Source organism: Ochlerotatus camptorhynchus, unplaced genomic scaffold (genome assembly GCF_037179485.1).
Source record: "Ochlerotatus camptorhynchus isolate MF236.1 unplaced genomic scaffold, CSIRO-AGI_Acam_v1.1 ptg000070l, whole genome shotgun sequence".
Lineage (NCBI taxonomy): Eukaryota > Metazoa > Arthropoda > Insecta > Diptera > Culicidae > Ochlerotatus > Ochlerotatus camptorhynchus.
The window spans coordinates 7,581,091-7,591,913 of record NW_027040560.1 but is presented as its reverse complement, the minus strand read 5'-3'; the positions used below and the strand labels follow the sequence as shown (position 1 = coordinate 7,591,913).

The 10,823-nt window shown below is 41.3% G+C and overlaps 1 protein-coding gene across 1 annotated transcript in view; it reads left to right on the top strand.

Annotated features, from left to right (window-relative positions):
- The first annotated feature begins 7,156 nt into the window (after nucleotides 1-7,156).
- Nucleotides 7,157-10,823, top strand: part of LOC135697414 (protein artichoke) — a 77,516-nt gene continuing 73,849 nt past the window's right edge. Inside the window, exon 1 of the mRNA XM_065217070.1 lies at nucleotides 7,157-7,556. The gene's annotated coding sequence lies outside the window, so the exon portion shown is untranslated. The remainder of the gene's footprint in view (nucleotides 7,557-10,823) is intronic.

The following is a 10,823-nucleotide window of genomic DNA, read 5'->3' as shown; positions in this document are numbered from 1 at the left end:
TGAAATTCTTAGGAGAGTGTCAGGGTAATTTCAGCGAAAATTCAATGGTAGGGGAGAATGGTATAAAATGCTTCCCGGCACAGAACACACATTTTCTTTTCATTCATTCCATGCAAACTCAAATCATGCGTAAGAGGACCCCCCCCCCCCAACAAACAATTCAGAGTCACAAATAAGCATATATATTGAGATGAGCAAAATGGAGAATCGAACAGTCTTGAGGAATTCCCTCTCAGACTTCAAACAACTTACAAACACAACGCCGAATCCTCGACCGAGGAAAGCAAAGGGAACAGTACTCTCGTGAAAACTCACGCCGAGCACACTCACCACAACCTAGTGATATAAACACTATTGAACAAAATAGATTTAATACTTTTTACCAATATTTATTGATCAGCTTTTTCAAAACAGAATGGTTTTACAATGTTTCTTCTCTTCGTCCTAACTGCCAAGCAACATGTTAAACTAGTGATTGATATCTCTTCAAATCCTACCATCAAGCAAAAGCTCTCTTGTCGCGCTGCTTGTTGCCGAGCTCTCTGCTCATCTTGAGCGAAAGCTCACCTTTCTCTCTCTCTCTCGCAAACGTATGCACTGTCAAAAATAACACAGAGGAAATTGCCTGATTTTTACCATCTCAACACTTCCCCTCAATTTCCATTCCTAACAGACTAATCATTTTCAAAAACTTTGATCTTGTTAGGGGTTTTGTAAAAACATCAGCTACCTGATTCTCAGAAGGCACATATTTCAATGTTATCTTCTTATTTTGGATTTGTTCACGAATAAACATGTACTTCACGTCAATATGTTTAGTGCGTTGGTGATCGCGGGGCTCTTCCGCAATTTTAATGCATGGAATATTGTCCTCGAATATTGTGAATGGAACTGCTAGAGTACCAACCTCACACAACATCTTTGACAACCAAATGCCCTCCTTGGATGCTGCACAAAGCGAGATCAGCTCCGCCTCGGTTGATGACAAGCTGACGAGTTGTTGCCGCTTCGTACTCCATGAAACGAGGTTCCCATATACCGTAAAAGCACTTCCAGAAATTGATGAATTGTGGGATTTCATCTTGTAAACTTGTCACAAAGAAACTACTATCATAATAAGTATCATAATCCTGATGCCAACCAGGTGCTCGACGAGATCTTTGACTTTGACGTTGTACCTGATGTTGAATTTCACCATTTTCCTGAGCATTTTCCATCTCATTTTCCGCTTCCAAGAAAATATCTTCCACCTCATCATCATCATCTCTTGTCTCCTCATTTTTAATTTCTACAAACTCTGGTTCTTGAACTTCAGGGAACACTTGAGATTGTGGTAAGGCTACCTCAAAAATTTCATCATTCCTCTCTGGATTGGACTCTTCCTCTTTGTTGGAAATTTCATCCTTTCTATGAAAATAAAATTTTCCTTCATCGAAAATGACGTCTCTTGAGATGACAATTTTATTCTCATTATCATCCCACATTCGGAGCATAACCGACCATGGCCAAAATCCTGCTCTTTCCATCAAGCTTGCTTCGATGTTAATGTGTGCATAAGCAATACAACCAAACACCTTTAATTTACTGACATCTGGCTTGCAATTGAACCACATTTCATAAGGTGTCTTTAATCCAGACAATGCACTTGTGGGGCTTCGGTTTGTCAAATAAGCAGCGACATACACCGCCTCTCCCCACAAAGCATACGGCATTGCACCTTCATGTAATATGGTTGTAGCCTTTTCCATCAGAGTGCGATTCATGCGTTCGCTCACTCCATTCTGTTGAGGGGTGTATGGGGCAGTAGGTATCATCTGGATCCCTTTGCTAGTGCAAAAGGCCATGAATTCTTTACCGAAATACTCACCACCATTATCCGATCTCAACTTGGAAATTTTCAAATTAAATTGAGCTGAGACCATAGCCTCATACTCAACAAATTTTTGAAACACATCACTCTTATGTTTGATCAAATAAACGATCACGAAATGAGTGAAATCGTCAATAAAGGAGACATAATACCTGAATCCATCATAAGTCTCGTCAGTCATATGGCCACAAACATCGCTATGAATCAACTCTAGAGGCCTCCTTGAACGAACTCTTTCTTCTTTCTTAAACACTTCTCGTGATTGCTTACCTATTATGCATCCTTTGCATACAATAGGATCAAGCTCCTCACTTCCAAGTCCAATATCAAGCCCTTCAACCATATGATTCCTGACTAACTTTTTCAAATTGGTTTCTCCCAGATGAGCGAATCGTTTGTGCCAAATACCAATATTGCTTGAAATTTTTCCTAGATTTGCATAATCATAATTCTCATTTTGAGTTTCTTCCAGGCTCACATCAAGTGCATAAAGTCCATTGACTTTCCTGCCCTTCGCAATCACCTGTCCGAATTCATCTAAAATTTCAACCCTTCCATTGCAGAATACAACTCGCTTACCTGTTTCCTCAATTTTCGAAACCGAAATCAGATTACAATGCAGTTCAGGAATGAAATACGAGTTGTACAGGTTCAATCGGAATCGTTTATTACCAACATCACTTCGAAGCACAGCATTACCCATTTCCTTACATTTCACCCTTTCACCATTGGCCATGGAAATGGACTGTTCATTTCCCACCATTTCCCACAGATGGCTGAAATAACGCATTTCTCGGAGCATATGCGCACTCGCACCAGAATCCACGAAAACAGGTAATGTAACCGGCATCTCATTCCATGGCAGTTCTTGAATTGTCTGGTCTCTCAGCTTCTCCTCAATTTGCCTCACACGGACCATGTTGATCCTCTCCAGGGGAATTTGCACTCTGAATCCATTTGGACGCTCCACTTCAGCTACATTAGCTACACTTGAAGCATGATTTTCAGCAGAAGCACGTTCAATCGAACCAGCATCCGGAACATCCGATTTTGATTCATCCTTTTGAATTTCAACTTCTCGACGTGGTACGGGATCGCTGATGATGGGAGCAGCCTGAGCCATCAAAGCCACATTCGAGACGGCATTCGCGAGGTTGTCCATTGAAGACTTTTCCTGGCGCATTTTCTTCTTGAGCCGGAAACAATTCCGACGCTTGTGGCCGGCTCTGCCACATTCATAGCAAACAACCTGCCTTCTATTATCCCGAGAGTTTTCCCTCGGATTCCTGCTTTGAATCTCCTTTCGACTGTCCCTGTGACCAACAAATGCTGTCTGTGACGGTAAACCTGAAGGTTCTCGCGATGCAGCCTCGTCAGCATCCAGAAAGATGCGCTTTATTTGCTCTAGTGACATCATTTGCAAATCCTGCTTCCGAATCACCGACAACGCGCCCAGCAAATGCTTAAATTGCTCAGGGATGGCAACAAGGAGCGTACGGATTTGCTCCATATGATCCACTGCCTCTCCCATGCTCTCAAGCTGGCGTACAATGTCATGATGAGAAGCAAACAAATCCTTCAAGGTTTTGAATCGTTGATTGCTCAGCAAATACAGCTTGGATCGCAGGCCGATCATTGCAACTGCCCCTTGAGGTTGATAAACCTCCTGCAGTTTTTGCATCACTTCCTTCACCGATCGGCACTGTAGCACATGGCTCATGGATTCGTCCAAAAGCGCTGTCCAAAGCTCGTTCAGAGCCGCATCCTCTTGTTTGATGCGCAACTCGAGTTGCTTCTTACGGATTTCCTCCGCTTCCGCCGTGGCACCTGCCACCGGCTCAGCGAAATCCTCCTCCGCAACCGTTTTCTCCAAAGTATGTAGCAAACCATCCTGCTTAAGATGTTGCTCCATGCGCACCTTCCAGAACGGGAAAGATTTCTCCTCCCCGTTGAACAACGGTGCCAGCGTACGTCGTGGTCTGGTTTCCATTACTCTGGCCGTAACTTTATGCGGCACCTGGGCCCATAACCTATTGAGATGAGCAAAATGGAGAATCGAACAGTCTTGAGGAATTCCCTCTCAGACTTCAAACAACTTACAAACACAACGCCGAATCCTCGACCGAGGAAAGCAAAGGGAACAGTACTCTCGTGAAAACTCACGCCGAGCACACTCACCACAACCTAGTGATATAAACACTATTGAGAAAAATAGATTTAATACTTTTCACCAATATTTATTGATCAGCTTTTCCAAAACAGAATGGTTTTACAATGTTTCTTCTCTTCGTCCTAACTGCCAAGCAACATGTTAAACTAGTGATTGATATCTCTTCAAATCCTACCATCAAGCAAAAGCTCTCTTGTCGCGCTGCTTGTTGCCGAGCTCTCTGCTCATCTTGAGCGAAAGCTCACCTTTCTCTCTCTCTCTCGCAAACGTATGCACTGTCAAAAATAACACAGAGGAAATTGCCTGATTTTTACCATCTCAACAATAGGGTGTTCAACAAGTTCGAATACAGCTTTTCATCGTTGGGTAGGTGCGCACCATGTGCAGTCTGTGTATTGGTATTGGTGTCAGCTTTAGCCTCATATATAGGCTAACCAACGCGCACGGTGTCGTCTTGCTGTCATTTGTTGTTTGTTTACCGCGCACGATGAAGAAGTACTGCGACTTCCAAATTGATACTTTCGCGGCACGCAGGTCAGGAGTTCGTGTTTTCTGATGAGAAACTCTTTGTCTTGCAACAGCCGCACAATGTCCAAAATGATCGGCTGTGGGCGCCGACGTTGGCCCTCCGTCGCAAATAAACATTTAGCGATTCCAGAGCGCCGCGTAGGAAGCTCCCACTGGTGTTTATCGAGCCAAACGTGAAAATCAACGCCGCATACTATAAAACCGAGATTCTAGAGAAGGTTGTGGCCCCGGCACTTCGTGACCTCTACGGGAAGGATCATTACGTCTTTCAACAGGACGGTGCACCGGCCGACACGGTGAATATCGTCCAAGTGTGGTGTCGGGAGAATTTGACTGATTTTCTCGATAAGACTTTGTCTCCCAGCTCCCCGGACTTTTATGTAAGGGCGTACATTTTTGATTATTGAGCTGTCCATATGATGTATTTTAGGATTAGCTCAGATGGAAAGGCAAGCGGCTGGTGATCGGATGGTTCGAATCCCACGCAACGACATGTATGGATGTAATAAATTTTCTAATATCTGTGTGGTGCGTTCCTCGTCAGAAACATGAAGCCAATCAGTAAAGAAACAAACAACCCTTTCTCCCGTTTTTATTTTCGGGTAAATTAGTGTATCATTAAACGCTGTTTGAGGAACAAATGGTGTATAATAAACACTCAAATAAGCTCTGTTACAACTCATATAAATCGAAAAAAAGCTTCTCGACATACCGTATACAACGAGTAGTTCAATGTTGTGGATCAATAAATTCTCCAGATTTGTGTGAACAAAACCTGAACAGAAGTCATTTTAAAAATAATACAAGTAGGGGAAATGGCTCTAATGTTGGCCTATGGATCTAAGATTGGGCCCTTGGCTAAACATTTGCTATTTATTAATTTTATCTAGATGAACGCGTCATTGGGACGGTTCTAATGGATATTTTTGTTCGCTATTGAAAATTTAGTCGATTGCTGAATTTATGTATGGGCCCAAATTAGGGGCATTTAGGTCGACAATACATCCATTTCCCCTATTATTAAGCATGCAGTTCAATAAAATCGTCAAGAAGCCGTTTCTTCAATAGGCGATTGTTGGGCCTAGTCTCAACCTGAGGGAGAGTCGCGAAGAGAGAAAAATGGAACGTCAAATGCAGCCAGACGGCTGCTGTCACGAACTGTCATTTGGAGCCAAGTAATTTTATGGTGCTTTTCTTACAGTTGAACAAGAATGCACAAGGTGGTATTGAAATCTTGTGTAAAGTAATTTGTGACAAACTGTCGTTTCCTGCTATTTTATTCAATGGGACCCCGTTTCTTTTTAATTCATTCAAAATACACACAAATCATTATTGAAAGATACCATTAGCCAAGGTTTTGTCAAAACATCAAACAGAAAAGTACAGTTTCTCACTGCACACTGAACAATCTCAAACAATCACTACACGCTCAAAGCAAAACACGCTATTTTGCTACGCCTATTTTGATTTGATTTCAATGGCGAAATTTTCATGACAAGAAGAACAAGTATGCAATGAATTCCGTGTGTGCTATCTGCTTCTCCCTCCCAGGTCTCAACTACTAGCGAACAACGAATAGAACATTAAGAACCACACTAACTAACTAACTATTTCTTTGTTTCTAGATCATTTTCGGTAGAGCAACCTGAGTTTTGTCACTATTAATAAGACACAAAAAGTAACAAGGACTAAGATGTGTTCCTTTGATTACTAAACAATCATGTTCCCCTAATTTAAAGTTATCAGGGCTACGTGGTAAATCTTGCACACATAAACGCACAACGAAAAGGTGATCTATTCGCGTTATGAAGGTGATTATAACAAAAAAAAAAACAATTTAGGGGAATTAAAATTAAATAATTCAACAAACACCAAAGGCTTTTCACAAATGATTGATTATAAGAAAATTTATATGTTGTCAGATATTTTATCCATGAAATTTGAAAATCTGAAGTCCTGCGACCCACCTACGGACAGCTTGTGACCCTTCGATGGGTCGCGACCCGTAGATTGAGAAACGCTGGTCCAGTCTATTCGTATCGTATCTTGTTACGGTGAGGACAGATGAACAATTCCAATATTTGGGACATACCGACATATCCACGAAGAACAACATACCGCTTCATAAGCGATTCACCTTCTTCACCCAAAAAATACACCAGCTAAAACAGAACCTCACGCATTGCAATCTCAATCGCACCCATCAATCAGAAATGAAATAATAACTACCTACTTGCAGACATGTGCTGCACCGGAGATACTTCCAAACCTTCTCTCGCAATAAACCTTATGCTCTTTCTCTCCAGTTAAAATCATCCACCTGTACCAAAAAACCACCTGAACTGCGTTACAGAGCGCGCCCCCCCCCCATCCACACAAGTCGGACGCCCATGTGTTTCGGGTCCATGTTTTCACGCGGGCTCAACTGTGGTATGTTTCCTCCTTCTGCTACTCTTTCTCATGCTGGTCATGTTTTCAATTTCTCACTAACTGAACGGGTTTTGCTTGGCCTCTTCTGAGAGAGCCAAAGCTTGATCACAGCCGTCTTGAATTTGAATCCCGCTGGGGGAGGCTCGATCCACCGTCAGTCTTCAACTCGCAGCGCGTACGACAAGTCGGTTTTTGGTCCCGTGATCTGGTCGCGATCTTGTGATTTCTTTTACCTATTATCGCGCGACATAAGTGGGACAGAGTGAGACGGAAAACGTCAGAGAAAAGTCCCCTGCTGGTAAGCCCTCCGAAAACGGGCTACTTCGAGAAGTGAGTGAGAGCGAGAAAGCAAAAGAAAACACAGTGGCACAGAGCTGAGGCACTGTTGTGTACCACGAGATATAACGGGTTCGAAGGAATTTTCGAATCTTCGAACGAAACTGTAGTGTGTGGTCAAGTGAGTGTTGTGCTTGCGAGATTAGTGCGTTGTCAATCAATCGTCCAGCTCCAGATCAAGTGCGATCGGATTTGTGAGCCTGCTGTGCGGTGAAATCTAATGTAAGAGATTGATGATTCCCGAAATAAATTTTGTATAATATCTGTCTTGATTCGCTGGGAAATGAGAGCTCAAAGACGTTGAGGCGAACGCGAGTACGTGGACGTGTGCTTTCTTCTTCTGTCGTTTCCATTTCCTTCGCCTTAATCGTCGTCGCCTTACGCGGCGGATCTTTCTCTCCGGGATTTCGTGTGAGTGAAGAGATGTGGATGGACTGGATCTGTGAACTGTGTGTGGTGAAGCGACGGGACGGCATTCCAGAGGACATACTCATTCATGTTATGGTTGCTAGCCACCACTACCAGCAGCATCGTCATTGTGATTGGTATACATACGAGTGCGATCGTGACCATAATAACCATCTGAGAGACCCTAGACTAGAGCCTTGGAGCACTAGTCATCAACATCACCGTCAGCAACAGTGGCAGCGGCAGCGCACGATCAGCATCTGCATGGACACTGGATCGTGGGAAGGGCACGCTCATATTACAAATACGAATGGTCCTTAGAAGGAATGTTTTAGGCTGGCGAGCGAGAGGGCCATTTTGGTGCTGTGCGGAATTCTAACAAACTAAAGCTAGATGTGTGGCTCTATGATGTGGGTAGTGCTGGTCGCGCCGTTCTGTTTTCGTACACTTCATTGAATGAGACTTATAGTACGCGCAGACTAGAATTTGTGTTTCATATTTGTGCATTCAATTACCACCGCTGGATGCAGAGCCGTGTGAATTGGATCATGCTTACTGGTGGCTGATCTAATCAGTATCATAAACTTCCTACGTTTGTTTGTTTAGTATGACAACACAAGCTTGCGTAATGATCTCCGAAGGTTGGCAGAACACATGATTGCTAGGTGAAATTTCACTCCTTCCTAAACTAGGACAACCCACCGAAATCAGACTGACATAAAAGCTAATCTCCCCAGTGATCGAATTCAAAACGCAACATAAAATTCACCAGCTTTATTAGCTTGGCAAAATAAGATGGAGTGAACCAGCATTTACCGTATTGTTTGGGGGGGGTTCGTGTCTTGTTTTGGCAGTGAGGCCTTCGACGCTGGTGGCTCAGCAGGTGGAACTATTACCCACCAGCTTAACCTAATTCCTTGTTCATTTTTTTGTTTGTTGCTGGAGCAGAAAGCTGTTCTACACAGTCGATTATGCTTTCGATGCTCTTTGTGATGAATTAAAATTTTAGGTACCGTAAATTGAAAGCAATTTGATCAATTTTCCATTTAAATCTTTCTTCTTCGTAATTGGTTTTGCTTATACAGGCATGCCTGTTATTTTAATTTAAAAATGATTTAAAACAAAAGCCTACCAAATTATGTCCGATCTGGATCGATACATCTTCCACTGAATATAAGAAATCTTTTAAAATGGACCTGTGGATATACACTTGATGGATGATTTTTCTAGTTAATACTGATTGAGAATCCCATCTATTTTAACTGATTAAACCAAATATGCTGTAAAGATGAATGTTATCATTATTTCGATAGATAGAAGATTCATCGGTCATGGTCGAGACTATGGGATAACACAGAGGAACAGATATGAGCTGGTTGTCTGTCTTATTCTTTTTGCTAGCCTGCCCTCGAATGAATGCTCATTGAAGCACTTTCGCAGTTATTAATCGATGCTATCCCAATGCATAAATGTGTATCACGTGTGGTAAAAGCACAATGATACTCTGTGCCCTATGAGAAAGACAAGAAAATGTTCGACCCGCAAGATTTCCTAGACCGGATGAGGAAAGAGACCCGTATCATGGTATCGTAGGGACCAAATCAGTTGTGCTTTTAGTACGTCGAAGAATACGGATTTGCAAAAAAAAAAAAAAAATCACATAAAACGGCACACTTTTGAAACATTGATTTTCCAAGTTATCGCACAACAAACTAATCAGTGCTACAAAAATTACGTGTTTGTGTTTTGGTACCTCCTTATTATCCTTGAATTATCCAGTGGTTTTGTATGCCAGAGCATTTTAATAACGAGAAGTCGAAATTCTGAAATTCTGATTTATGAGAACATAATGTTTTCAGGGTGGCCAGTAAATTTAAGAAATTGAATTCCTGGTTTTTCCTGGCTTTTCCCGGATGTTCAACATATTTTTCACGGTTGCAAATAAACAGTCAAAAATGGTAAAACAATCTAATACCGACATAATAGTTTTCAGAAACTGGAAAAAAGCTATGGCATTTTATTTTAAATACAGAAACCCCTACTTGCCCTTAATAAGAAACAAAATTAGTTTCCAGAATTTTGTAAATTATTGAGGGTTCATAGTTGCCATAATTGGAGATAATTGTTTTGAGTCCGTACTTTTAATTCTGAAATTTACATTATTCAAAGAGCAGTAGGCCGAATTGTTGTAAATTTAGATTCATCAATTCAGTGCCAACATTTCAAAGGGGCGTAATTGCATTTGTAAACAATGGCGTTAGCCGTCGATTTCTCGCGAATTAAAGCTCACTCATGAAAAATAATTACACCAATAGGTAGATAAATGTTTCCTCTCGAGCTAGCATTGTTATTTTGGAGGGGTGAGATTTCATTCGCGAGAAATTGACGGCTAAAGCCATTGTTTATAAAAGCAAATACGCCCCTTTGAAATGTTGGCACTGAATTAATCAAAGAGAAATTCTGAGGAGGCTGCAAGGAAACATGGATAATACTTTCAAGGGAATCTTATTCATAGTATTGCAGAATTTTAAGCTAATAGGATAGCTTCGAGAGAATTCCTAAAAAGAATTCATAAGAATTTTGAAGAAATATCAAAAATGTTGGGTGGGTTTTTTTAGGAAATTTCAGCAGTAGCTATCCAGATTCGGAAGAAATTTCCAAGGAGAGTTTCAAGGGAATTCCAAAAGATAATCCTCTCCAGCATTTTGAGAAGCATTTCAGCCATTCCATAGCAAAACGATGTAGTGGTTCTCTGAATTTCGTAAAATTTGCTAGTTTTTGTTGTTATCACAAGATATTTTTTTATTATTTTGTCATTAGGGTGACCATTCCCATGTTAGGGTGGTCCGAAAAAATGTTTTTTTTTCAAAAATTACGATTTCAAAAATCAAAATATCAAATGATAATTGTATTGAAAAACATTGATTCTATACGTTTTTTTTATTTTCATGGTTGGTAGATAGAGGTCGCATAATGTTTTTACGTTTTTGAGTTATATACACACTCAAATTTTTTGGCCGAGATTCCAAAAGCCGAGTAGTTCTGCAATTTATTTTGCTGAGATTCAGTAAAACAATTGCC